This window comes from Natrix helvetica (assembly GCF_964273705.1).
Source record: "Natrix helvetica genome assembly, chromosome: 2".
Lineage (NCBI taxonomy): Eukaryota > Metazoa > Chordata > Lepidosauria > Squamata > Natricidae > Natrix > Natrix helvetica.
The window spans coordinates 24,019,087-24,045,768 of NC_138552.1; the positions used below are offsets into that span (position 1 = coordinate 24,019,087).

Genomic DNA, 26,682 nt, shown 5'->3' on the forward strand with positions numbered 1-26,682 from the left:
ATTAAATTTATAGCATATGTCAATAGAATGGCAGATTCATTGTGATAGGCAGAAAACAGTGGTAAGCACTTTATTCCTTATAGGATATTTAGATAAAATTAAACATCTTGGCTGCACCTTATGTTTTTTGCAAGTATAATTTAGAATATGGCTGAGCTAAATCTGATTGTCTTGTCCTCTTAAATACCATAAAACTCCTGTTTCGTTTTCAGTAAAATATGTTTACCTCTTTTCTCTATAGAGTTTCCTCTCTGTGGACCATGAATGTCTTTGGCTCTTTCTCTAGCCCCCCCTGTCTCACCAAATTAGGTAAGTAATGTTATTTTTATTTTATTATAATATTAACAACAACTTAAGTTCAGATCTTGGCCAGGTGATATATTTCAAATTGTTTATATACCCATACCGTCTACTTCTTCTAACATGACAGCATGCTGTATATTTCAATTTATTATATAGTTTGTGCACTTTTGTTTTGTTATATTAGCCGGTCATTGACTGCAATACATATTAAACTGAAAAGGCAGATTGAGTCTTCTTCCCCGTCTACTGAATGCATCATTATAAGCAGATATCCTGAAAATTATTGTCCTAGGAGTACATAATATATTTGGTGGTTGAGGTTTATACTTACTGTTTCACTGGCATCTGCCAGTCATATTCAAAAAGTAGGTGAGGCGAGCTCAGAGAAATGGACTTTTGAATAATTTTAATGGAATGTAAATCACATCAATTATGTTCAGTTAAATGGATTACTCTCTATTCATACTGAAAACTACAATTCAATGCCAATTTTTGGAGAGATTCTTCAGGCTCCTCCCAAATTTACTGGGGGCCAAGTATAGCAGATTAACCTGTTCAATCTAAGCACCTACAGGTATATCATTTATTTGGCTCATAAAGGCTGTATCTGTCAATCATGGTGGAAATCAGGAGATTCAGGCAGGTCAAATGAATATAAGGATTTATTGCAAGGTTAAGGTCTCTACAAGAATCTGAACTATTAACAGTCAAGGAAAATTAGTGGGAGTTAATAAGGAGTTCAAGGTGGGATAGACTTACATCTCTTGTGGGCACAGAGGAACTCATGACTGATGGTGCGTTTGGCTGCCTCCCTCAGGCTCAGCCTGGTCATCTCCTTTTTTTTTTTTTTACATTTAACTTTCTTATACATTTATTATTTTGTTTAATAAGTGTAAAACATTTTTATTAAGTTTTCTTTATAGGCTGTTGACATAATTAATTTATAATTCCTTTCCCATAGTTGTTGCCATTTTCCTGGTTCAATCGTATGGCCAAAATTCTTTGCCCAAGTTAACATTGTATCTTTAACCACATCTTCTTCTAGCTTAGTTCTTAATAGGCAGCTATATAGTTCTTTGATTATTCTTTCTTCCGTTCCCATAAGTATCTTATCCAACTCCAAACTTCCTAAGTTAAAACCATATCCCATTTTATTGTTTTCATATCTTGATTGTATTTGCCATTGTGAAAACCATGCTATATCAATCCCCGATTTTTCTAATTCTTGTTTTTGTTTTAGTTCCCTCCTTTCTTTCTTTTTTTTCTTATTTTTTTTATTGTTTTAATTAGACAAATAACACACACCCAAAACACTCTTTAATACAACTGCCGGCTAGCATGTCAATTGGTTACATTTGAGTTCCGTGCATTACTACAATCATTCTTTATACTTCATTCACATTAAATTGTGCATTTTAAATCAAAAACGATACCCACATTCTCCATTAGCTACATTTGTTTTGAGAGTACTTTTCTCAAGAGACATTCGTATTTATATTATTCAATGGATAACCATTTTAACACCGACAACCATCTATGAAAGCTACCACATTCTGTTTATTTATCGCCTAGGATTCCTATTTCTTTCCTCCATCCACCTATACCATTTATCCCATATCTGATAGAATTCTGATTCTTCTTTTCCCTGGATTTCTTTAGTTAATTTGTCCATTTCGGCACAGTCCATCACCTTTCTTATTATTTCCTCTTCGTTTGGGGTTAGCTGGGGAATTCTGGGAGTTGAAGTCCACAAGTCTTAAAGTTGCCAAGTTTGGACACCCCTGTCCTAAAGACTGCTTGAATTGTTGTGTGAAATAGCTTAATATCTCAAACCAGGGTTTTAGCAATGTTGGGTTAATCTACATTGGTGATACAAGTAAAAAATAACCATATTGTGGGGACAGCTGGATGAATCTCTGTACAGTTGTATATATGGAGCTGAGGCAAATGTTTAAGTGGCACAAGTAGGGCCATGAAAAATATATTAAACAAACAAACAAACAAACAAGTCATTGTCGCTCTGACCCCTACAACATGCTTAACTGGATCACTGGAAGGTTTATTGACATAGTAAAATTTAGCTCTAAACAGATCCAGTCTTAGGTAGGGCGGAAATAATTCTCCTCTTAGTCTTTCTTGAAAACTGTTCCTTTGGGGGTAACTATCATTGAACTCTATTGAGATTGAAATGAAGTGATGAGCAATGTTGGCTTGGTTTTTCGCCCTTTCCATGGCCATACAGGGGAATGAAAAACAAGTACAACATACAACCACAACTGAGTCCAACAATTCCATTACTAAGCAAGACAGTTGTTGAGTGAATTTTACCTCCATTTTATTACTTTTCTTTATACAGTTGTTAAGAGAATCACTGCAGTTGTTAAGTTTGTAACACCCAGTTGTTAAGCGAATCTGACTTCCCCATTGATTTTGCATGTCACTAAACCCTGAGAGACTGCAACTGTCATAAATACCTGCCAGTTGCCAAGCAATACCTGAATTTTGATCACCTGACCACAGGGATGCTGCAATGGTGGTAAACGTGAAAAAAAGTCATAAGTCCCTTTTTTCAGTGCCGTTATAACTTCAAATGGTCCCTAAACAAATGATTGTACATTATGGACTACTTGTGGAAATGGAAGGTAAATGAGATCACACACAGATCTTTCAGATGTGCTACAGATTAAAATTGCTCCACTTTGGATTTTGTTTTCTTAAATATTTTTAGTTCTGGTGCAGGAACAGAAGGGAAATGGAGGAGAAAGAAATATTAGGTATGAGAAAGACAAGCAGTTGGAGGAAAAAATGCCAAAAATGACCATTGCTACTCATACTCTTCTCTCTCCAACTATACATGCATAATGGGAAATGTAGTGGTGGAAGAGAATATAGAGTATGTAATGACAACACATGTCTTTCACTTAGTAATACATAATACAACAGTTATAGTTGATGATTTTGAGGTTCAGGATTGTCTATATCTAATTTCAGAATATACAAGTCAAAAGTGCTTTGACTTGTGCTTTGTCTGTTGTATAAATCTGGAAATGTGTTGGAGCTATTTTTTTATTAAAGAGTTTTAATAGATTATACAAATATTTCCCCTTCCCCTCCCCTCCCCCCAACCCTCCCCCCTCCCCCCAACCTCCTAGAGCAAAATACAGGGTATAAACATTGAACAATCATACACTAACATAAACTAACTAACTTTAACATCTTGCCTCCTCTTGTGCTTTAACTCCCCTTTTATTAAGCTAACTTTAGATAAATTATAACATTCCTTACTCCTTCACTCATAAGCTAATTGAAATTTCTTAGTCCGATATTTGTTTTGAATATAGTCAATCCATCTTCTCCATTCCAACTTGTATTTCTCATCTGAATAGTCCTTCAGATATGCTGAGATTTTGGCCATCTCTGCTAAATTTACTACTTTTAACGTCCATTCTTGAATACTAGGCAATTCTTCCTTCTTCCAGTACTGCGCCACCAGCAACCTTGCTGCCGTTGTTAGATTCAGAATCAAGTTAATCTCTATAACTGTACAGCCTGTAATTATACCTAACAAAAACAACTAGGGAGTGAACTTTATCCTCTTTTTAAGAATATTTTGAATAATCCACCATATTTTTATCCAAAATACTTTAACTTTTTTACAAGTCCACCATATATGATAATACGTGTTGGAGCTATTATTATTGTACAGCAGGGGTGCTTAGATCTGGTCCACAGGCCATCCTGGAAACAGCGAAGGACTGGCCCGTGATGTCTCTGCCCCTTACATGAGTGACATCAAGCTGGCCATGCCCAACCTGCCCATGCCCTCGCCAGCCTACGAGGTCAAACACAACCCTGATGCGGCCCTCAATGGAATCTTGTTTGATACCCCTATTGTACAGTATTAATTGTGTGCAATTCAGTCGTAGTAATTAGTATAGAAATTAATTCTAATATCGCTTACTTCTTCAATTGCATCCATTCAGGGTCCAGTAATACATTACCCCAATATTGTAATACAATGAGAAGCAAAGGAAGTAAAGAAAAATCAAACAGATTTTTGTTTTCGGTAACATTTTGTGTAGCTTTCATAATGACAACAGATGTGGGACGCAGTTCGCTTCTCAATAATAAATCATCCGTTTTGTCAGACATAAGCAATTAATGCAATCCACATGAATTGGGCCAGGCAAAACAACTTTCTTTTCCCTTCTGCCACAAGATTGTGAAATCTTTATCGTGCCTAGCATCTGATTAGTCTACCATATTTAATAGGCTACAATATAAGCAATAAAATGCTCATAAATAATGATCTCTCTGGCTCCAAAACTTTACTAATGTGACATTGTCAGTCCAAAGCAACATTGTGCTCCTTGTTTTCTGCCCTGTTGGAACCAGCTCTCAGTCTGGGATAATTCCCCCCCCCTTTAAAAATATAATCAGTAATGATATAGTAGTACAAGCTTCTCCTATAACAGTTTCTATACTATCTTCCAACTTGATAAGGGCAACAGATGTATCTGGCTCCATTTTTTTCAATTCCCATAGTTGCTTTTCAGATGGAAAGAATTGAAAGGTATTCATGCACATGTGATCTTTTGCTGTTCTGTAGTAACTGATACTCAATGACAGATTGTCCCTGGATGTGAAAGTCCCATAATCCACTTAAAGATGCATTGTTCATAAAATTTTCTTCTTTAAGTCTACTTAAGCTAATGATCATTTCCACATCTGGTGACAGTGAACTCCAGGAAGTAATCATGGGCAATATTTTATTTTGTCCCATAATTGTTGACCATTAAATTCTTGGAGAAAGGGCAAAATATGGAAGGGAGAACAAAATAAATAGAATCTGCTCTGAGTTTTCTAGTTGGAATCAATTGGAACTAAATTTTTTTTTTCCAGAAAGGATCTCACGCAAAATCAACTGTAAAGTTAATGATTTCTTCTCCTGGAAATGCCACATTTATGCCGATACTTCAAGGTTCGTGGATTGTAGAGTCCATCATATGTTAAAGTCTTACAGACTGCCTGGTGTCATTTGATTTCTGACTCATAATGATTTTAGTAACTGTAATTCCAGCATTAAAACAAGGAGGGAAAAATAGTCCTGTCCACCTTAATCTATCTTTGTTTAGCAAGAGGGATAAAATGGCCAGTTTGATGATTTCCACTGAGAACTTCTGTTGCAATCCAAGCAATACAGCTTTCTTTTCATCAAAGAGTATTTATGTCTCACTGCAGCTTGAACTGGCTCATTTTCCTTTTTTGTGATCAATATTCTGCAGCTTGTCAGACAGCAATAGGGAACATAGACAATTATTTCATAAGGACATATTTGTTTGCTGTGGCCTCTGTAGTAATGCCAGACTGAATTAATTCCTTGTTGCATTAACATTTTCATGGAATTGTATTGGTTTATGCGCCAATGATCTATTTTTTTTATATCTTATTTTGCTTGTAAGGATTGCAACACTTTATAATAAACTGCAATTCTATTGACTAATAAGTATCAGTTTGCAGCCCTAGACATCTGTTCAACTTTTGAGCTGGATTAACATGTTCAACTATGAAACTGGCAAGTGTAGCAGTTCAAATGGATCCAGAAACTTATTTTGTTTTGACCCAATATTTAACCAACGTAGAGCTTCCTAATACAGTGAATCAGAATAAAATAATATCTAGTTGGATCATTTCATATATTCATATATTTATATTTAGGAAGTTCCAAACAGAATTCATGTTATGACCCTGGTGCCACCCAGTGATACAAAATTTGGATTTTCCTCCCTCATATTTGTCTAAATCAAGCTAGATTGAATAATGAGAATTTTGATTGAACTTGGCTGAATTCTCAATTTTGTTATGTAAGAGATGAATTGGAATTGATTTTCATATCCTCAGGTGATCTCAACCCCTAAAATCCAATCCTTGGGATCTGGTTTCCATTTGTTAATTTGTTATCCTGTAAATCTGTTATCCCGCAAAGGCAGCAAAGTGGCAAAAACAAAAGCAAACAAAAAAAAGTGGAAAAACTGGTGTTGGGTTGTTGTTCAGAGTTACAAATTATACACATTCCATTGCTAGACTACATCTGATTTCTAGATGAAGTGGTAAGAAAGGAGGAAATCAGGAAAACAGTGACACCATGTTTTTTGAGACCATCTGCGGACAATTTTTAACAGATACAAAGCTGATTGTCACATTAAGCATGTATGCTGGTGCATAAACACACACACACACACACACACACACACACACACACACACACACACACATGTATATATCCCCATGTAATGACATGGTTTTATTTTGTAAACAAGCACAATGGGTAGATTGGTGAAAATCCGATTTGTTTCTTCCTATATTGAAATATTTATCAAAACCTAGAAAAACACAGGGAATATTTAAAATATGTTCCCTCTCTTCAAGGGCAAGAGCATAATCTAATATTCTACTATCTTAATCTATCATCTCGTTTAGTGCAATTTTCCTTATGAATATTTCCAGATGTACAATGCAACAAACAGAGAAATTTGAAAGAATCCTGAACTTGCTTAATTCGAATGACGAGATGTCTGAAATATTTTTTGCTGTTTCTAGAAAGCTCCCAACCAGAATGACATGTGGGACAACTATGAGACTAGCTACTCCTGGTGTCAAATCTCTTCACAATTTTGAAGCAGAAAAGAGCACTTCCTGCTAATCTAAAACCTTGACAGTTTTTTGTGCATAAAATGAGTTTCCTCACTGTACCCTGTCCTGAACTTCTTGGGATTTATCATAATTGTGATAAACAAGCAAAATATTCTGATGAACAGCTAAAAAAGTGGAAATTGGAGCATATATTTCCCTAGTCCATTATGTGTCAATTTTACAAATGTGGACCAATCTTTACTGTTCACTCATGAATTAGATGTTTTGAGTACTTACTTGATAGTTTAGTATCTTCTTATTTGACTAAGTATGTAAATCAGCAAGGAGGAAAAACTTAATATAAGTTTTGACATGAACAAGCATGGTTGCATTAAGATAGTGTTTTCCCTTTATTTTGTGAAGGAATGTTTCTACGGCTCAAGACTTATAAGAAGATTGAGTTAATTACAAAAAAAACCCCACCTTTAATGCCTCAAAGTATTTATTTATGAAAGATGTTACCAGATGACTTTACTGTTAACATCAAATTCAAAAGTGCTTTTTCATCTGAACTTTGCTTTTACTTTGAAGATGTTTTGTTTCTCATTGAAGAAGCTTCATCAGCTCTGGCTGAAAAGTGGAAGATGAAAAAATATACTGGTATATTCAGTGGAGGGTTGCCAATTTTTTTACTATGGTTTGGGGATGCCCTCCCATGCGCTCACGCACAACACTTCTGTGTATGCGCCTAAGCGTCCGGGCGGGTGAACGGAGCCTCCCGCCGCAGCTACTACTGGTTCGCCTGATCTGGGCCGAACCGGGAGCAACCCATCTCTGGGTATATTCCTTGTAGTCATCTGCTCGTTAGCATTCTTTCTGAAAAAGCCCTTTTGGAACAACTATGACCTGAATGAGTGGGAATCTTCATAGATAGTTAACAGCAAAGGGAAAAAAAGCAAGAAAATACCCTTGGTGTTTCTAAGTAGTAGTACATGCACAATTTAAGCTTGTGCTATCTTGAAATACACATTTTGAAGTCCACATATTAATTGTTTTAAGGCAGATACATTATTTTTATCTCCTTTTTTAAACATTAACAATGGCAACAATTATGGCTAATACTACTTGCCCACATCCACTATAAAAGTAGGTTTCTCAGTATTGGAACCATTTCCAACTTACATTAGTTAGAAATGTTTTAAATATCAATATGAGATATGTTCTGCAGACATTGCAAGTGCTTACTTTATAGATCTATCACTCTGAACCATACTTTACAGAACAACCAAATATCCTAGCTAAAATCAACTGTTCCTTTGTACTTAGAGAAAATTCTTTTTATGCAAAATGGCAAGACAACTGAAGAATGGTTGCCGCATATATTCTCTGTGATTTTATACATTGTTTCCACATTTCTTTATATTTGTATTAAACAAGATGAAAGAAACCAAACATACTTATAGAAAATCACAAGCTATGGTAGAAGTCTGGTTAGTTCTTATTAAGACAAAATAGTCTTAATAAGTCAGATACTACTAGTTGGTACTTAATAGGTTAGATAGTACTTACTACTAATAATAGTTAGATAATACTAGTTCTTAGGATCAACACTTAGCACTCTTGATTATAATACTATTCATTATCTTCCAGTCTCTAAATTTATATTTTTTAAAAAAATTAAACACTTGGAATAAACACAAGATTAGTGAGTTTTGTGCATTTCACTAAATGTGCCTGGAATCTCATTGAGTGACAGATACAAATGCCCAAATATCATATTAAATGAATATGAATAAACTTGGGGAAGGAATGCTTTGCTTTGATTGTAGAATTGTTTGCTTAGAAAATATTCACAGCTTGTTGACTTCTGATGAGGATCTGTATGAGAGCTAGCTGTAGGCTTCAGATTTCCAAATGTGCCCATGGAAATAACTGGAATAGCAAGACCAAGAGCACTTAGACTTATATACTGCTTCATAGTGCTTTTACAGCCCTTTCTAAGCTGTTTACAGAGTCGGCATATTGCCCACAACAATCTGGGTCCTCATTTTACCCCCTCGGAAGGATGGAAAGCTGAGTCAACCTTGAGCAGGTGAGATTTGAACTGCTGAACTGCAGCTAGCAGTCGGCTGATGTAGCCTGCAGTACTGCAGTCTAACCACTGCGCCACCTTGGCATATAGAATATTCTATATGCACGTTCTCAGCCTCTGTGATCCAACAAATGTTCAACTTCATATAATATTGGCGGCCTCTACATGATGTGCACTAACTAACTCCGTATAATATTCCTAACTGGGCATTAATTTAAGCATAAGCATCAAATAATCTACCTTTGAAGTGGAATATATATATTTTCAGCATGTCTAAAGTCTACATAGTATACCAGATTGTGCTTTTGTGACTGAAATTTGAAACTTCTGCTTGCTTATGGAACCCAGCCATAACAGGTATGGATTTCAAAATGATTTCTCCCAATCTGATACTCGGAGGAAGGGCTCTGTATCTGTAGGTTTTTTTTGTCTTTTCTGTTTTATTTATATAACATATAAACATTTGAATTCTATAAAATAGTGTATTGTCTGGATACAATTGTTTGTCCTTAATAGTAAGCATTAGTCTATCCATTTCTGCACATTCTAATATTTTCTTAATTATACTCTAATCTGTCGGGGTCTCATCGTTCTTCCATTGTTGTGCTGTAGCTGTAGTTTTTGTTTGTTGAAAGCTCTTGATCGTTTTCCTTGGCTTCCTCTACTTGGAATGTGTGAATCTGTGTAAATCTGATTCTTTTTACTTTTTTGGCTTGAAGGACAAGATTTTGCTTCAGAAGGAATATGTTCAGATTTTGACATATGTTTTCTGGTTTGTTTAGGGACAAAGAATTTAAAACACACAGACACACAACCCTTACCTTTGAAAATAAATGAGATGGCCAGCCCCTTTACGTTTTGTTTGTAATAAAAATGTCCTATAGTGTTTTTTAAAGCATATAAACTAGCTTGAACTGAGTTATATGCTAAAATCTGTACTTTTAAAAACTTTTGTTATAGAGTTCACATTTCGCAATATCATACAAAAGTTGTATTAAAGTGAAGACAAATTTCCATGAACAGAAGAGATAGAATTTATGTGAGTTGCACCTGAGCTCCCTTGGCTGGGCTGCTCTGTTAGGGGAACAAGCTTTGGTAGATCAATATGCATTACACAGATTGCAGGGTTGTCAAACTTCCGGCCTGCAGGCCAGATGTGTCACTTCCTGGCCAAGCCTACACCTGGTTTAGTGAAGGGGAAAAAGAAGTCATCATGTGATGATGCCATGATGATGCAAGTTTGACACCCCTGCCCTACAGTACTTGGATTTAAAAAAAGGAGTGAAAGAAGCATGAAGGAGGGAAGAATTTTTTGTTATAAACAGGAATTCAATGAAGGCCTGATTCTGCTTTAAGAAAACAGAATATGGCCTCATCTGGAGCCTAGTGGGGGCCAGGTAAGAGTTTCTATCAACAGGAAAAATCCACAAGCTCTGCAGAGCTTCATATTTTCTTAACTTCAAACACAGGTGACATGGCGGCTGTTCTCAGTTCTGGAATTGCTTCTAGAGCAGGATATCTGGAAACAGTATCATTCTCACCTGTTTGCCCATTTGAGTTTGCAAGTACCGTATGTTTCTCATTCTCTTGGGAGATTTAGATTGAAGTTTGCAGGTGATAATCTTCTGAAAACACTGCAATTTCTCATCTATCTCATTTATTGACCAAGGCTGAAAATTCAGATCTGTTAGGTGTTATCCTTTTAATTGTCAATAGCTTTGCTGTAGTATCTTTTAAAATAAACTGTTAAGTTTTCAGAATGAGGCATGAGAAGCAGAAGACAATCAAACTTAACTGGATAATATATTTTCTTTTTTTGTAGTAAAAAACCAAGCGGGGCATATTAAGGCTTAAAATGAAATGAGCATTGTGCGTGTTCTTCACAGTTACTCTCATGGGTGGGTTCCTTTGAATACATGAGTGAATATTTTCTAAGGGATTTGGTCCAGTAACATTAGTTCATCCCAACTGGAATTTATAGGAAGATATCAGAATGTTATCTTCTGTTGGAACAGTGTTACAAGTTGAGAAGAACGTATTTTTGAACCAATTTTTCCATTCTTTTAAGGGGCTTGTTTGTTTTTTGTGGTTTGCTTTGTTTTGTTTTCCTTTACTTGGTAATGAAAATATTATTGTGGTATATAACCAATGAAATCTGATTTTGTTAAAAATAACCGTGTATGCCAGTGTTCATCACCTGAAGAATTATATTCATCTCATGAATATTAGGACACGCCTGTACACAACTCACTTTGAAGCCTGTTTCAAACTGATTGATGTTTCCTTTTAAAATATCTGGAAATTACAGTTTGCTTATAATGCTGTGAATTGTCTGTTAAAGTCCTCTAACTCCCACACAGAACTAGTTTCTCTGGTTTAGTCACCCTTTTAAAGGTTGTTTTTTTTGGGGGGGGGGGCACCAGTCTAGTCAAAAATATGAGAAAGTGCCACCTAGTGTACAATGCTGTATATGCTCAAACCAGTAATGCTTTAATGTGCTTTTCTTTCAATGCTTCTCAATCAAGGGGCAACTTCAATTGGACTAGAAAGCAAGGTATAGCAATGTATCTTCTGTGCCCTATTACCGTAAGTTGTCCAACTTCTACTATCTTTTGTTTAGTATTTGTAAAAAAAATGTAGCCCTGTCCTTGGAAAGAGAGAAGAGGGCAATGAACCATTAAGGAAAGACGAAATAGCAATTCAAGTCCTGAAAAAGTAGAACACGTGAGAAAGAAACTCAAAATAATCCTATCTTGATTTTGCTTGGTATAAAATATAGCAGATCAAAACTTGGACAATTTTCAAGATTCTGTTATTCTACCCTACAACAATAAAGAACATCCCTGAAATTCTATTTCTTGATATTACCTAACTCAACCCATAATAGTAAAACACAGACCAGAAGAGAAGAACTTCTAAAATGTTAATCACCTACTTCCAGTCAGAATCAATAATAGAGTGTTAGACAAACTAATAACGTGATTGGGATTACTTGTGTTTCAGCTGCAAATTCTATCCCTTGTTCCTTAGCTAAGCATAATTCAGCAAATTTGACATAGGTTTATATGTGTAGTAAAAAGATCTCCCATCTATATCCATCCATGGCTATCACTAATGTTTCTAACTCTGAATTGTTTTCTTCCCTTCTCATCTTAATCCTGAAAGAATTGTAAACATAAGCAAGCTTAGCCCACCATTTATATTCTGGTCATTACATTGCTCATAAATTCCTGAAATCCTCCTTATAAGTAATTCATTTGGTGATTAATGTAGCTAAATAGTAACTCAGTTAGAGTCCGACCACAAACTTTCTTTTCCTCCCTTCTTTCAAAGCAACTGGGTGACAAGCACCACTGATAAAGCAGCTGTTGCATTAAGTCAAAAGACAGGCAAAGATTTGAAAAGATACAGGTTTCCCTGTAGCAGAGCTACTTCAGGGAGGCCTTGTTATCAGCTCTCTTAGATCACTACATACAGTACTTCGTCAAAACTCCTGTTATCTCTCCAGATGGTCACCTACCATTAAATACCTTAGGAACTCTGAAACATTGAGAATTGGAGACTCTTGGTTGGTTAAATTTGCATTAACAATGCTTTGACTGTTTCTCACCAAAATGTTGGATGCTGCAAAAATCATTCTACACCTCTGAGTGATCACTAAGACTTCTGCAGGATCACGGGCGTGATCTTGCATATCTTAACTGCAAATAGAATTGCATTTGCATAACAATGGAAAGATGATGAGATACCATCTGAAGGGAATGTGATAAAAAATATTAGACTGTGCAGAAATGGATAGATTAACACTTACTATTAAGGAGAAAGAAGAAACGGAATACTTTTTGATATGGGACATATTTTATCAATGGCTAAATAATAGAAGTTGGAAAGGAGGAGATACCACTGGAGGAGATGGTAAAGAGGAGAGTTGTTAAAGAAAATGATGTTAAATATCAATGTTACAATATTATTATGTTATTATATTATTAATTTGATGATGAGGAGTGTACAATATGATTACTTAAGCACAATTGTACCCAGAACACACACAGTTTGATGAAAATTGGATGTTATATAAATAAAACAAATAAAACTTGAAAAAACAACAACTGATACTGCATGGATTAAACCATAATAAATAAATAAATAAATAAATAAATAAATAAATAAATAAATAAATAAATAAATAAATAAATAAATAAATAAATAATAAATAATAAATATTGTGTATTTTTTTAAAAAAAGACTTCTGCAGGAGGGAACCATCTTTGTCATTTGTGGATTGCTGCTGCTAGAAAAGACCAGAATTTATACTCTTTCCCCAATTTTAATGCCTTACAAAGACTTTTGCTACTTTTAAAAAAAAAAAATCAGTTTTGATGTTAAAAGACTCTTCTACCAAAAGAATGATCAAAATTGCTACCAGTCACCAAAACAATGAATATCAGATTCTGGAAATCTTTAATTAGTTCGGGTTACTGTTATCATATGCTACTTGTCTAACTGAACATGTGAGACACAGTAGGCAACTTTGAATTTTTCTACAACCTCAGCTGGAATTTTCAATTATAAAATATAGAAATGATTGGAGTGCAATACTCCATATAGCCATGCAAATATATATTTATTATTAGTTTACAATATTTGCATATAATGCTGGGTAATGCTCTAGATCTAAATAGGAATCTGCAAACATGAAGAATATCATTCATAAATTTAATAGATCAGTAAATAAGAAGCTGTCTCTAACTCCACAGCATTATAGTGTGAGAAGGGGCAATGATAAAATTGCACCTTGGTAAAAATGTCATTTGATTTTCAGCTCTGATGTGTTACCTGTATTTTGATACCCTTATAGCAACTTTGAATGGTACTTTTTTGACCTCCCTATGTAACCTCATTCAAAGCAACTCAATGCTATCTCTCCTGTCTACCTATGTTAACAGTTGTCCATAATTCAAGCCTGCCTCATTTTATGCATTTTTTACAAGACCCTCCACCAGCAAAAAGATTGCAACTCACTGAAGGCTAAGATGATGACTAGCATTTGCTGCAATGAAGTATTTTTTAACTAAGATATGCATATTGTTTATTTAGACAAAATGCTACTCCACACGAAATAGATCATGTATGGTGTAAATGTAACTTTTATACAAATCATGAAACTAAAAATAATTGTATAAAAAATTGGCTTTATTGAGATATTCACTTTATTGCCATGGTCTGAGACCCAACCTGTAATATCTCCCAGGTATGCCTACATTGCATAGATCTGGCACATGCCTTTTACAGTGTTTTTATCTTTGAATACTCAATATTCTCCTCATTGCCTGGATTATGCTGCCTGTCTCTCTGGAGAAAGCACTTTAACATTCTCTCCATTGTAATAACAATAGGTACAATTTCCTTAAACATTCTTTCAACACTTCATTAAAAAAAAACAACCACCAAAAAGTAAATTCTTAGCTTTTCTGAGAACTCTGGAGGACGAACATGGGAAGCCCCCAATAGTTTTAAAGTTCTTTAGTTCTTAATGCACACAAATTGATCCTGACATTGTGTGACTCCACTGACATGGAGTCAGGTAAGGACCTGCCATTCCCTTTCTGTAGAGTTGAATGCAAGGATTGGTGAATGCATTTTAAAATTTGGCCAACAGTTCAAAGCCCTCTTGTGGATGACATAGCTCAGTGATGGCTAACCTTTTCCAGACCAAGGGCCCAAAGTGCACGCATGCCTGAACCCCCAAAATTCAATGCACACATGGCCCACATGCATGCACCCCACCCCCTTGTATGCACACATGCCCTGCACATGCCCACATCCCACACATGCACACATTCCCCCTGTATGTGCACATGCCTCATGCATGTGTTCCCCTATGCATGCATCCATACCCACATGCACCCCCCGTGCATGGGCGGCAGAGACCCGAAGACCAGCTGGCCCAGTGGAAAGCGAGCGCACATGTGTGGCAGAGCTGAGATGGGGCGATAGCTTGCATGCCCACAGAGAGGGTGCTGCATGCCATCTCTAGCATGCCTGCCATAGATTTGCCATCATGGACATAGCTCCTTAAAATGTAAAGAGAAACGTCTTCATAAAATAATAAGAGGCAATAACCCATAGATATAATAGAAACAACTACACCAGATTTCAGCGAACAGAAGAAACAGAAGAAGAGAAACTCAGGGAGAAGACAAATCCCTGTGCCCACCAGGGATGTCAAAAGGTCTGCCCCTTCTCGCCATCTAGCTTCCTTTGCTTGACGGAGACATCTGAAACTGGCACGCTAAAGATGACTAATGAGTTCAGACAGACACAACACAGAAGAGGTATTTTCATGCTTTGATTAAACCTGTTATTTCTGTTCCCTCTGTTAAATGTACACTTTCCCCATATAGTCATTAGGTTTTTGGCACAGATCCCAAGAATTTAAGAGCTTAATTATCGCCTATTAAAGTTTGTTACTTTTCTGACCTCTGTGGCTGAAATGAAAATGCATCCATAATAATGCATTTAATAATAATGAAGAACCATGAAAACAGTTATTATCGGTAATGTAAATTTGATACGTTTGAACTAATCAGCCATTTTCTTTCATTGCTTTGGATTAAGGTAAAGGTAAAGGTTTCCCTCACACGTACGTGGTAGTCGTTCCCAACTCTAGGGGGCGGTGCTCATCTCCATTTCAAAACCAAAGAGCCAGCACTGTCCGAAAACGTTCTCCATGGTCCTGTGACCGGCATGATTAAACGCCAAAGGCGCATGGAATGCTGTTACCTTCACACCAAAGGTAGTCCCCATTTTTCTATTTGCATTTTTACACGCTTTCAAACTGCTAGGTGGGCAGAAGCTGTGACAAGTAACAGGAGCTCACTCCGTTATGTGGCGCTAGGGATTTGAACCACTGAACTGCCAACCGTTCTGATCGACAAACTTAGTGTTTTAGCCACTGACGCCACTGAGTGTCCCTTGCTTTGGATTAGGCCATGGCAAATTCATTTTGTAGATTTCTATCAGCCCTGCAAGGTAGACCAGCCAAGGAAACTAAAATCCTGTAGGTCGATAGCATTTTTATTGTAAAGATATAGTAACAGTATCTTGCAAGTCTGGGTGCATTTCTCCTTTCCCTTGCTTTGTCTTCATCAAAACAAGGGAGTGTCTTGCCTGAGATGTTTTCTCAGGTTACATTTCTGCCTCAGATTCAGGTTTCTTTTATCTAAGCATTGTCTTTGTAGTGGCCCTTTACCACCCACCCCCCCGGTAAGCCCTTCCTCTTCTCTTCCTTTTCCAATTTCTAATATGAAGTGGTGCATTGGATAATCCTAAGGCATCATTACACTTTGATGTGATGTTGCATGATCCTATTCAATTAAAATTCTGCTTCAAACCAAGAGGAAGAGAATGGATCAGCCCAGCTCAGATTCCTTACATCTCACAAAATCACATTTGCTCATTGTAACCGACCTTCAAAAAAGAAAAGGTCCATGGAATCATTTTTTTCTTATAATCTAGCTCAAACTATAACTTATCTCAGTACTAAACAATAGTGTGGTCACTTTTCTTTGACATTCGCCAGACTTTCTTCATAACTATTGCCTTTCTAAACATAATTTAAATTAAAAATAAATCAGATGTATCATGCTAGGAAGCACAGTGCCAATCTCTCACATTGCTATTATTTCCAAAAATGCTTCGTGCTCAGCAGGTATCCCCACCCCAAAAAGATCTTGATTTGTATCTACTTCACCATAAAAAACAGACTAAATTAATCTTTGTCTGGATAATTATAGACCTACTGGAGACTGTCACCAGGAAGCCCGCATGAAAGCAAAATCTATGATGGCATCCACAAAACTGATTTCTAAATTCCAATTATATTCACCAATTCCAAAAGTTTGCATGCCCCTGGGATAGTTTACATGCCAACATCTGCCTTTCTCTGCACACCCTAAAACACATTTCAAGAATGATTTATTTTTTTTAACACGGTAGTCATGAAGATCTTTAAGAATGATAGTTCCTTTTAAAAGTTGGCAGTTGCCAATCTTAGTAGCTGCCAACTCAGTCAGTCTTTATAAAACGCCAGCCAAATGGCATGATCCCTTCATATGTTTGTCCTTTGAGGTATAAGGTCACTGAAATTGTTGGTCGTAGCAGCAGCAGCTGCTGCTGCTGCTGCTGCTGCTGCTGCTGCTGCTGCTACTACTACTACTACTACTACTACTACTACTATAGGCATATAGTATAGGAGAGCAGCCAGGGTCATATCCAGGTATTTCTTGAAAGAAACTGAAATGACTATAATTCAGAATTCCACAGATCATGGCAAGCTATCAGAATTTTCAAGTCTTGTTTATGACAAAAAGGAAAAGTTCTGGAATCGAGAAGATACAAGTACAACGAGATTTTCCAAATTCATTTACTTTTGGCAGGAAAATGACCACGGGGTCTCCATAAACCATACAAGACCAACAACTAATTCTTGTTTCTTTTTTCCCCCACTGCCCAACATGTGGCTTATGTTACCAGGCGTACAAGCTCCAACCTTTCATCTGAAGCCACGCTAAGGTGAAAGCTTGTCAGGCCCATTCTTTAATTAGGCCTGACTTAAAATTTACCTAAGTTAGACCAACGCAGATAGAAAGTCAGGTTCTGTTAGGCGTGCCACCTTTCACTTTTCCACACATCTGGGAAATATTCAGTTCAAGATCATAACCTTGAGGTTTGGCATTAACTGCCTAGAGAGAACAAAACACTAAGATATCGCCAACAACTTGCCTTTGACTGTGAAAATTGGAAGCATATTCCGGATGTAAACACCGGTGTGCCATTAATATTGCTGGTAATCATTAAAGTCTGTGATTTTTATTATAGGAGAATAAAGCAAAGTTGACATTCTTATTCATGTCTGGTTAAAGCAAGGTTTATTTGAAAGTGCACGTATGCATACAAAAGGGTGGGGACTGAAATATGACATTTTCAAACGGCGAGAGAAAACAACTGCTAGAATTTGGAAAACAAAGTCATTAAAAATGTAGTCCTGAATATGAGAAAAGTGAAATGATATAAGAAATGATTGTTTACAGGGGGGGGGAGTCAGAACAAATACAAGAGATCACATTGCAATGGAAAGCATTTTCCCAGATCCTCATTTTTAAAATTATTTTATGGGCTTTACAGATTGCTCCACTTGAGTTTAGCTCCACAAGTGTGGCCTGCCCTCCTTATAACTATCTGTAGAAAAGTATCTCTGGATGCTGTAAGAGCTTCCTGGATGACAAATGCCACCTCCGCTAGTGAAAAATATAAGTGACAGTGAGAAGCACAACAAAAGCTGGAAATATCACAGCAGTGACGTGCAGTCAGGTGAGGCAAGTAAGGCACAGCCTCCCCACTCTCATCATGAAAAAAAAAGTAAAAGGAAAAAGCTGAGCTAGTTGCTGCCTCACCGTGGATGACTCTGCTCTCCCTCCCCAAGTGTAGTGACTTCCTCCCCAGGCCCCCATTCATTTCTCTCTCTCACACACACAGCTGGATAAAACTATATAAATCTAGCCCAGCTTCACTGATTACAAGTTTGAAAAGGCAACGTGGCTCCACCTGCAATCAAACTACACTTGGGGAGGGAGAGCACAAGCGAGCACTGAGGAGACCACAGGAGGAGGCAGGAAGCCAGGCAAAGAGCCATGCTGTAGTACACACACTTCCCCCCAGCCTCTTTCTTTTGGAAGGCTTTTGGAAGGCTCCCCTCCGGCTTCTCTGCCTCTCCTCTCACTCCAGCCTGCCAGCAGGAGGTGGTGGGTGGGCTTTATTGTGTTCCAGGCATTTCCCACACAGACAGCAGGCTGCATTTGCAATGGTGGAGGTGTTTGGGAAAGGCAGCAGGGGAATTGGGGGTGGTGGTGGTGGCAGAGGAGCTGCTTTCAAGCCACTGGAAAAGATATCCAATCCAACTTTTGTGTGTGTGTGTGGGGTTTGTTTGAGAGTGAGTGAGAGAGGGAAGGGGTAGGAGAGATAGTCTAATCCAACTTCTGTGTGTGTGTGTGTGTGTGTTTGAGAGAGGGGGAAGAAGGGAGAGAGGGAGGAAGGAGGGGAAGGAGAAGAAAAAGAAAAAGAAAGAAGGAGCAAAGGAGAAAAACAAATGCTGTCGCTTTAAATTGGAACTGAGCATGTCTGGCTGTGGAATTCTGGGAGTTGAAGTCCACAAGTCTAAAAATATTTGAAACTCAGCACTGTGTCAGTGCCTCACCAGTCATAATAATAATAATAATAATAAATATTTATTTCTTAGCCGCACCCTCTCCCGAAGGACTCGGGGCGGCGTACAACAAACATATGAAATAAATATGTAAACAAGACAAACATATAACAGGGACATATACGGAGACATACACAAGGAGGAGGTCGGCTGAGTAAAAAACAATTAAAATACAGTGTTTAAAACCCCTAAATAATTAAATATAATTAAAATACCCAGTTAAAAACCCGTCAGGAGCGATATGGTTAGATCAAAGTTGAGCCAGGCCAGCTACTTGGAATAGGTGGGTCTTAAGCTTAATACGAAAGGAGCGGAGGTCAGAGGTATTCCTAATATCTGGAGGGAGGTCATTCCACAGGGCTGGGCCCGCCACAGAGAAGGCTCTACTCCTAGGCGCTGCCCCCCGACACTGTCTAGTGGACGGCACCTGGAGGAGGCCCTCTCTGTGCGAGCGGATTGGTCGCAGGGATGTATGGGGCAGAATATGATCCCGCAAGTAACTAGGTCCTGAGCCATGGAGCGCTTTAAAGATTGTTATCAAAACCTTGAAACGCACCCGATAGACCACAGGAAGCCAGTGCAGCTCGCGCAGGAGCGGTGTCACATGGGAGTACCTAGTACTCCCCATAATTACCCGCGCGGCTGCGTTCTGGACCAACTGTAGCCTCCGGGTGCATTTCAAGGGAAGCCCCATGTAGAGAGCGTTACATTAGTCCAAGCGAGATGTCACCAGCACATGAGTGACTGTGCGCAAGGCGTCCCGGTCCAGTAGGGGGCGCAATTGGCGCACCAGGCGAACCTGGTGGAACGCCCCCCTTGCCACGGCTGTCACATGGTCATCCATGGACAGCCGGGCATCCAGGAGGACGCCCAAATTGCGCGCCCGCTCCACGGGGGCAAGTTGAATGCCCCCGATGGCCAATGATGGAATTAATTGGCTGAACCGGGGAGCTGGTACCCACAGCCACTCCGTCTTGGAGGGGTTGAGCTTGAGTCGGTTGTCATCCATCCAGATCCGTACGGCTTCCACACACTGGGACATCACTTCGATGGCCTCGTTGGGGTGGTTCGGGGTGGAAAAGTACAGCTGAGTATCATCAGCATACAGATGGTATCCCACCCCGAAACCACGGATGATCTCACCCAGCGGCTTCATATATGTGTTGAACAGGAGTGGCGAGAGGACTGACCCCAGTGGTACCCCACAAGTAAGGGGGCGTAGGGTCGACCTCTCTTCTCCTGCCAACACACGCTGCGTCCGGTCAGAAAGGTAGGAGCCGAACCACCGCAAAACGGTGCCCCGGACCCCCAACCCCTCCAGCCGGCGCAGCAGGATACCATGGTCGATGGTATCAAAAGCCGCCGAGAGGTCTAATAGGACCAGGATAGAGGAGCAGCCTCTATCTCTGGCCCTCCAGAGATCATCCACCAACGCGACCAAGGCCGTCTCCGTGCTGTGACCGGGGCGGAAGCCGGACTGGCGCGGGTCTAGATAATCATTTTCCTCCAGATGTCGTGGAAACTGGTAGGCCACCACACTCTCTACAACCTTCGCCAAAAAGGAAAGGTTGGAGACAGGACGATAATTGGCCAGCTCCAAAGGGTCCAGGGAAGGCTTCTTGAGCAAGGGTCTCACCACCGCCTCTTTCAAGGTGGCTGGGAGAGACCCCTCGCTCAGCGAAGCATTCACTAAGCCCGGGAGCCAGTCTCGTGTAACCTCCCAGGATGCCAGTACAAGCCAGGAGGTCCAATAAACATGTGGTGGGTCGCAGTCGTCCACGCATTCTGTCCAAATCCTCGATGGCAACCAAGTCAAACTCCTCCCAGATCGATTCCTCAAGACTCGCCATGGACGTCTCCATTGGACCACTGACAGGGACCCAATCCCTCCGGATTTGAGCAATTTTATCCTGCAGGTATTTACCAAATTCCTCTGCCCTGCCCTGTAGAGGGGCCTCCCACGGCCTCTGAAACAAGAGGGAGCGGGACACCCGAAACAGGGCGGCAGGGCGGTTCTCCACGGATGCAATGAGAGTGGCACAATATTGGCGTTTGGCCACTCTCAATGCCACAAGGTACGTCCTTAAATGGGCTCGTGCCTGTGTTCGATCAAATTCGGAGCGAGAGGATCTCCAACGACTCTCTAGACGTCTCTTGCGGCATTTCATCACCCTTAGCTCCTCGGTAAACCAAGGGGCCAGGGTGGATTGTTGCCGCCGGAGAGGCCGCAAAGGCGCCACCCGGTTCAAGGCCCCGGTAGTCGCATTATTCCACGCGACCACCAGGTCCTCTACCCGGGGGCGGGTCAAGGTTACAGGAGGTGGCCCAAGCTCCGTCTGGAACCTATCAGGTTCCATCAGGCGCCTGGGGCGGAACCATCTGGTACTTTCCGGTTCCGCCTCCCCGCAGTGGGAGGTAGCACCAGGGAAGTCAAGACGAAGGAGTGAGTGATCTGACCATGACAGGGGAGTGATGGTTAAGTCCCCTCCTCCCAGATCACTCAGCCACTGGCCAGAGACAAAGACAAGGTCCAGAGTGCGTCCTCCCTCGTGTGTCGGGCCCTGAATCATTTGGGTCAGGTCCATGGTTGTCATGGAAGCCATGAACTCCCGAACCCCCTCTGATGCTTCTCCCACCGATGGCAGGTTAAAATCCCCCATCACTAAAAGTTTGGGGGTCTCAACCGCCACCGATGCGATCAGCTCGAGGAGTTCGGGCAGGGCCGCTGAAGTATAGCGAGGAGCCAGGTATACTATCAGCAGGCCCAACTGTCTCCCAGGGCCCCATTTCACAACAAGGGATTCACATCCGGACGTCTGTGGCACAGTAGACTCCCTCGGCTCTAAGTCCTCCCGAATAATTGCTGCCACCCCGCCGCCCCTTCCCTGGGCCCGGGGCTGGTGAAATGCTCGGTAACCTCACCGCACGTCACTGTATCACAGATATACAGATCAATGCCTCTTTGAGGATCTGATGTTAGGTAGCCCAAATGAGAAGTAAATCAGATCATAACATCTCAATTATATATGAAACAACAGCAATCGGGACCACCAAAATAGCAATAGCAATAGCACTTAGACTTATATACTGCTTCACAGTGCTTTTACAGCCCTCTCTAAGCGGTTTACAAAGTCAGCATCTGCCCCCAACAATCTGGGTCCTCATTTTACCCACTTCAGATGGATGGAAGGCTGAGTCAACCTTGAGCCCGGTGAGATTCGAACTGCCAAATTGCAGGCAGCCAGCAGTCAGCAGAAGTAGCCTGCAGTACTGCATTCTAACCACTGCGCCACCGTGACGATTTCATTAAAATAGCTTCATGTTGACAGGCCAAAGATGTATTTTATTGAAAGTTATCAATCAACAACTTTCTAAGTGAGAAACTTCTCAGGTTGGGTGCCAATGCTGAAAAGGCTCTGCTAGAAACCCTTGCAGTTTTTAAAAGAATGGCACGCCTTTGCCTTATTTTAAGAGCTAAGAGAGAATGACTGCCCCACAATCACCCTGCTGGCTTCATGCCTCAGGAAAGGTTTTAATTTATGATCTCAGTTTCTAGTCCAGATCCTTTAATCATCATAGGTATGAATGGCCTCAACATATGGCCATTCATTTAAAGATGGTTCAAAGTTATGACTGCCTCAGAAAAAGCAATTTACAATCTGCCCTTGTACTTATATCAATTGCACTGTCTCCATAATCATGGGATAGCAATTTGGGCACTTGGCAACCAGATTGCATTTATGACCAGTTGCAATAGTCATGTGATTACAATTTGGCGACTTTTGCAGCCAGTTTCCAACAAAAAGCATTACAGGTAATCCTCGACTTACGTCCACAATTGACTCTAAAATTTCTCTTGTTAAGTGAGACACTTAAGTGAAGTGTGTTTTGTCTCATTTTACAACCTTTCCTTTCATGGTTCTTAAGCGAATCACGGCAGTTGATAAGTGAGCAATTTGTTTGTTAAGTGAATCTGGCTTCCCGACTGACTTTGCTTGTCAGAAGGTCGCAAAAGGAAATAAATCACATGTCTCTGGGACACAGCAACGGTCATAAATATAAAAACCAGTTGCCCAGCATCTGAATTTTGATCACGTCATCAAGGATTTACTGCAAAGATCGTGACTGTGAAAAACAGCCATAAGTCACTTTTTTCAGTGGCGTTGTAATTTTCAACGGTCACTAAATGAAGTGTTGTAAGTCGAAACTACCTGCAATCAGGGAAGCTGTATTTGCTTAACAACCATGTGATTTGCTTAACAACACATGATGGTTCACTTTAAGATTGCCCCTACTTATGACAGAAATGCCAGACCTTATTGTGGTTATAAGTCGAGGACTACTCAAACACCAATCTGGCTCTCATTTCTCTGCTTCAGAAAGGGAGAAGAATGGTTCTCTTCTTTCTCAGTGAACAGATCTTATGAGAAGAAATGGTCCTTCGGGTGTTTGAGCACTCAATCAAAAGGACAGGTCTGCATTGGAGGAAACTTTTGCCTACTGGAAAATCTCTGTTCTAAGGTGAGCTAGAAGTACAATTTCTGTTCTAAGGTGAGCTAAAAGGTAAATGGTTCCCCTCGCATATATGTGCTAGCCATTCCAGACTCTAGGAGACAGCGTTCGTCTCTGTTTCAAAGCTGAAGAGCCAGCGCTGTCCGAAGATGTCTCTGTGGTCATGACTGAACACCGAAGGTGCACAGAACGCTGTTACCTTCCCACCAAAGGTGGTTCCTATTTTTCTACTTGCATTTTTACGTGTTTTCTAACTGCTAGGTTGGCAGAAGCTGGGACAAGTCATGGGAGCTCACTCCGTTACGCAGCACCAGGGATTCGAACTGCCAAACTGCCAACCTTTCTGATCAACAAGCTCAGCGTCTTAGTCACTGAGCCACCACGTCCTAGAGTAGGTAGAAGGTACAATTTACATTTCTCACAATGCTTGGTTGTACCTAACACTCTTCTGAGATATCGCGGGCAATCAAAAAGAAGTTTCATAGTCCTGGTGAGCTAGGTTTATTGTTTAGCTGTTGGTCCCAAAATGGCACATCCTAATATTTTCATTTAAAAGCTATTGAGCTGTAGTTTGTGTTGGGCTTGGACTTGAAGAGGAAATCAACGCAGCAGTTGTAACAAGAGTCAAACATTCCCAACAGCATAGTACAGAGGGCAGGTTTAACTCAGATCAGAGGTCCACATATGGTTGATGCATGTAATAGTATGTGGCCACGAAACTAACTTGCTTTTTTTTTTTTTTTGAGACTTAGGTATTCTGGTCTTGAAAATGGAATGATTTGGAATGGAGAAATTTTTGATTTTTAAATGACTCTGCCAGCCCTGTCTTTACCCCAGGGAACACATGGAGTTTAGACTATTTTCCACATTAAAATATTTCTTTTGGAACTTCAGCCCTTCTCCATTAAAAGAGGGCAATCTAGGCCCCATTGTGAAAAACAAGAGATATTTGGAAGCTACAATTTAAAAAATCAGTTATTTATGAACTGCCTATGTGTAGAATTGTGGCCAAGGAAGACAGCAATGTTGTATTTAATGGATGTGCATTTCTGAAACAGAAGATATTTCTGCCTCCTCATCCTCCCATAAACAAACCTCAGACAAATACTTTTGTTAGAATGGCAACTGGCTTTCCAGAACAGACAACATGTAACATCAGAAGAAGAAGAAAAAAAGACAAAGGGACACAAATTCATGTACCTTGTATATCATTTACAAAATAATTTGAAGCCTCAGAAGACCACGAAGTATATGGAATATTTCAACCACTTTTAAAGTTATTTTAATTTGATTTTAGGGGCTTGAGAATTGAATTCTGGTGGTAACAGTTACCCTAGCATTTGTGAATGCCATACTGCTGACTTCTAGAATACACAATTAAGGGGGAGAAAGACTTTAACTCAAGTAGAATTATCTTTCATTGTAGTGTAGAAAATTGTGACCAGGTGAGGTGTTCTGGATATTGATGAATGAGGTAAATATAATTAAATCAGGGTTTCTCCATCCTGGCAACTTTAAGGCACACTCCCAATATTTCCCAGCCAGCATAAAGCATGGCTGGTTGAGAATTCTGGGAATTGAAATCGCATGCCTTAATATTGCCAAGGTTGAGAGAATCTGCTTTAAAGAAGGAATTAAATGGTTGACCTACCAATTTAAAATCCCTTTTATTTATTTTAGAATTTTCTAACCTGCCTTTATTATTTTTATAAAGAACTCGAGACAGAAAACGTATCTAATATTTATTCCTCCTCCTATTTTCCTCACAACAATGGGGAAAGTGAGCTGGGCTGAGGAGAAACTGGTCCAAAGTCACCCGGTTGGCTTTCATGCCTAAAGCAGGATTAGAATTCACAGCCTCCTAGTTTCTAGCCTGACGTCTTTACCACTAGACCAAACTAGCTCTTTCCCACAGCTTACTTTTTAAAATAGTTACTTGGGCTCAAGGAATTCTAGTTTCAAATATGGCTTCATAAAAATCATGCCAGCTTCTAGGAGCAGAACACCTTAGATCAGGGGTGTCCAAACTTGGGAACTTTAAGACTTGTGGACTTCAACTCCCAGAATTCCCCAGCCAGCTGGCTGGGGAATTCTGGGAGTTGAAGTCCACAAGTCTTAAAGTTCCCAAGTTTGGACACCCCTGGCTTAGATAATCACTTTCACTCTCTAAATTAAATTTTTGAAGCCTTCATGCACAGCTAACTGCAAATTCTCAAGCATGAAATGTTATTTGTTTGTGGTGGGGAGGATTATTTTACGCATGTCTCATAAAAGTCACCATATTAACGAGTGAAAACAGCATAAAAACAGGAGTACCAGAATTTCTGTGCTATAGGAAATTTGCATGTGTCTATCAGGCACAATTCTACTTACTGTTGGCCCTTTAAACTGAGCCATAGCAATAGTACTTAGACTTATATACTGCTTCACAGTGCTTTTACAGCCCTCTGTAAGCGGTTTACAGAGTCAGCACATTGCCCCCAACAATTTGGGTCCTCATTTTACCCACCTCAGAAGGATGGAAGGCTGAGTCAACCTTGAGCCTTGCAGGCAGCTGGCAGGCAGCAGAAGTAGCCTGCAGTACTACATTCTAACCACTGTGCCATCTCAGCTCTTACCTAGCCCATAGCCAACTGCATAAAGTTTATTTCCATTTTCCCAATTCTACTGTTTTGCTCTGGAACACGTGCAAGAAGGCCAAGGTAGAAGACAGGGCATGCTACTTCAACATAGCCTCACAGAGCACTGAATACATGGCATGACTTGAACTGGCAGATCCAATTATTAGCCTTTGCCCAAATTCTCCATTAACTTCATGCTGTATAAGTCATCCTCCTCCTTCTATAAGAAGGTAGGAAGAGGAAATATACTTCAGGTT

The 26,682-nt window shown here is 39.7% G+C and overlaps 1 protein-coding gene across 1 annotated transcript in view; it reads right to left on the reverse strand.

Moving 5' to 3' along the window:
- The window catches only part of FGF10 (fibroblast growth factor 10), a 104,562-nt gene that overhangs the window by 11,740 nt on the left and 66,140 nt on the right, over positions 1-26,682 (reverse strand). The gene's annotated exons all lie outside the window — the stretch shown is intronic.